Source organism: Pinus tabuliformis, chromosome 8, assembly GCF_031772625.1.
Source record: "Pinus tabuliformis cultivar Carrire ecotype Pingquan chromosome 8, CPIR1, whole genome shotgun sequence".
Lineage (NCBI taxonomy): Eukaryota > Viridiplantae > Streptophyta > Pinopsida > Pinales > Pinaceae > Pinus > Pinus tabuliformis.
In genome coordinates, this window is record NC_142294.1 from 993,484,572 (window position 1) to 993,488,071 (window position 3,500).

Consider the following 3,500-nt stretch of genomic DNA (forward strand, 5'->3'; position numbering starts at 1 on the left):
TCAATTTTTGTCCTCTTGAAAAAAATGAATTCAATGCAATCATAATATCCATCAAATGAGTTTTCCAAAGTGGAATTTGACCCTAGTTGCATAAATTAACACTCCCTCTCAACTAGGAAGAATTCCACCTACCAATATCATCCTATCATGTTGTGTCCATATCTACTCAACTCTATCTGCTAAAACATTCTCGAATCTAAAAGAAGAAGAAGAATCGGGGAGCATTATCTTCCACCCTCTATCTCATGGGGGAGTCAAGTATCTCAACCCCATATCAAGCAATAGGATATCCAAATACATAGGGGATAACATCTCAACCCTGGAATCACATTGAGGATCTCATTCTCAACTTGAAACCGCAAAGGGGAGAAAATCTCAACCCAATCCTATTGCCTACCGATTTTTCCATCAATGACCCTCAAGTTTCATGAGGTAGAACACCTGCATCATAATAAACTTGGGTTGTACACCCGAAGTACACTCTCAACATGTTGGCCAAACGGGGAGTGGTATTCCCAACAAGATTGGATTGTGGATATGATGCCCACTGGGGTATACTTTGCATAGAATAAATAGGGGAGAAGCATCTCCAACCCTATGTATAGATAGGGGAGAAGCATCTCCAACCCTATGGGTAACAGATAGGGGTAATACCATATTTTCTAGAGATCCCTCAACCCCCAGATCCCTCTATCTCAATTCCTCACCTTGGGAGCTCAACAAGGAGGGAGAGTTGGCTTAGTGTCCTCGATCTTCGCTGCCCCTTATCAAGAGGGGTCACATCCATGAGTCCAATTTGTTCGCTGAAGACCAAGAACTTCCCTTTCAGTAAATATTTGGTGAGAATATCTTCAATCTTCTCATCTATCGATATGTGATGGAGTTTAAGGGATCCTCTCTATACCATGTATCGAATGAAGTGATATCAGATCTCTATGTGCTTGGACTTGTCATGAAATGCGGGATTCTCTTTCAAATGGATCACACTCCTTTTGTCATGATAAATCACTGTAGTATCAAGGACCTACTCAAATAGCTCTCTAAAGAGTTTCCTTAACCAAACCGCTTCGCAGCTAGCCATGATAGCGGAAATATACTCTGACTCAATGGTACTTAATGTTGCAGACTTATGCTTCCTACTCATTCAGGATATCATGTGAGTCCAAGACTAAAGCAACATCTAGAAGTACTCTTCCAGTCAATAACATTTCTTGCCCAGTCAACATCAATCTATCCATGAAGATGAACATCTCCGACAGAGTATCTTAGGCCAAGTGTGATCGTCCCATGCAAATATCTCAAGATATGTTTGCCATCGATCCAGTTTTCATGGAGAGACTCGGTCATGAATTGACTCACCATGTTTACTGCATAACATATGTTTGGATAGGTGTTCACTAGGAACATCAAAGCCACAATCAGTTGTCTATACTCGGATGGATTCACCAAATCGGGTCCTAAAGCTTCTCCATATAGCTTCTTGAAGTTCATTTCCATCAAAGTGGCCACGGACTTGCATTTTGTCATTCCAAATATCTCTAATAGCTTCACAACATATTTTTCTTATGAAAGGAAAATATCATTGGGTCTTTGCCACACCTCAAGCTCTAGAAAGTATTGCATGAGTCCAAGGTCCTTCATCTCAAATTCAAAGGCGAGCTACCTCTTGCACTCTATTATCTAAGGCTCACTACATGTCATGAATATATCGTCAACATATAAAATGAAAATCGACGACATTCCTTGGACTACCTTGAAGTAGAGGTTGGGATTGGTATTGCTTCTTGTGAATCCTAGATTCACGAAATAATTGTTTATGTGGGTGTACCATGCTCTAGGGGCTTGCTTTAAATCATAAAATTCCTTCTTAAATCTAAAAACATGTGCCTTTCTATCCTCTACTTCAAATCCCTGTGGCTTCTCAACATACACTTCTTCTTTTAACATGCCATGTGTTGGGATGGGGTCCGTTGGGGTCAAATCTTGTAAATATTTGTTAAATATTATAAAGTCTCCACAATTTGAGGAGTGGAATGCGAGTAGTGCAGGTCAATAGGATTCAGAGGGGATTTTAGAAGGTCAAAGCCCCTTATTTTTTTAAGAGTCAAGTTGTTTTGTGTCCCGCCCATGGTTCGCGGACCATGGTATTGTAATGAAAAATGATATAAAAGGAAGTCATAGAAAAGTCATAGAGGCATGATATAGAAGAGCATAGAAGTGAAATATTTAGGTATGTTTTTCTATTCTGTACTTAGGTGAAGGGGAAGGATCCTGCAGTTGTGTGCGCGAAGACCTTGGTAAGTCTGCAGTTGAGTGTGAAGGCCCCTTCAGCTATGTGTGCAGGCTTGAAAGGATCATAATTGAAGATCCAAAGCATAATAAAGACTTATTTTGGAGAATTATCGGTGCATCTATGTATTACTGCTTCTCTCTGACTTTACTATATTTTTTATTTATTGAATGAAATTAATCAGGAAAATTACTTAATAGATTCATGAAGATGTAGATCTATTCTTTTATGTGGTGTTATGAATGTTTAGCACAATCAGCGAAGGGCATAAATATGATAACTATTAGTTGTGGTAATTTCTGGGTTTTAAGGGTTAGGGTTCACGAAGGTCAAGATAAAGCCCTAAGGTTGATGGAAACACATCACATAGTCCCTTGGATGCAGAAACCTAGTTCTAACATCCCCCAATACTAGCTCAGGTGGAACTATAGCCTGCACTACACGGTTTGTTGCCAAAAGGGCCGTAGTGTAGAGTTTTGTTGGTTAGCATAGTTAACTCTAAACCTGGGTCCAAGCCCCCTAAAGCCAACAAATGGTTCCGTTGTCAGGACCAGGATCTATATGAGGAATGTGTGATGTGGCATGAGTGGATACTGACTAAGAAGGAGATTTAAAAGTGAATAGATCAAAAGTTACACGCGTAATCATCCCAAGAAAACAGGAATCCGAGTTGTCGAAAGAAGAATGGTTGTAGAGATACCCATATATAGAGGAACACGAATTTTTATTCTACTCTTTTCCATGAGAATTATACGAATGGTTGGCTAAATTAGCATTTGGTCAACCTACATGGAAGTTGGATAACCCTATTGTGTGGACTCCAAAGTTAGTGAGGCACCTGGAAGGATTTGAAAAAAAGATCATTAATCTTGTTGATTATTGGATCGATATTATTTTGGGTGGCTTTATTACTAAGTTCATGATTGATACGCCTATCTGTTATATCAAAGAAGAACACCAGTTCTTTAGAGGACCAAGAGGTAAGTCTCTGAAGTCTCTGAAAACTTGGATTAAAATTCTATTGTGTGAGAAATGGGTTATGCCATTAAATTAATGTTTAGACAAGACTCGATGGGAGCTAAGCGAAGTGGGAGACCATTCAAAATAGATTTAGATTCAATTTCTAAGTATAGTCCTCTGTTGGGAGCAACTAATAAAAAAGAAGAAATTTATAGTCTTAAGACACCTCAAGGTGCGCCGCAAATGATAG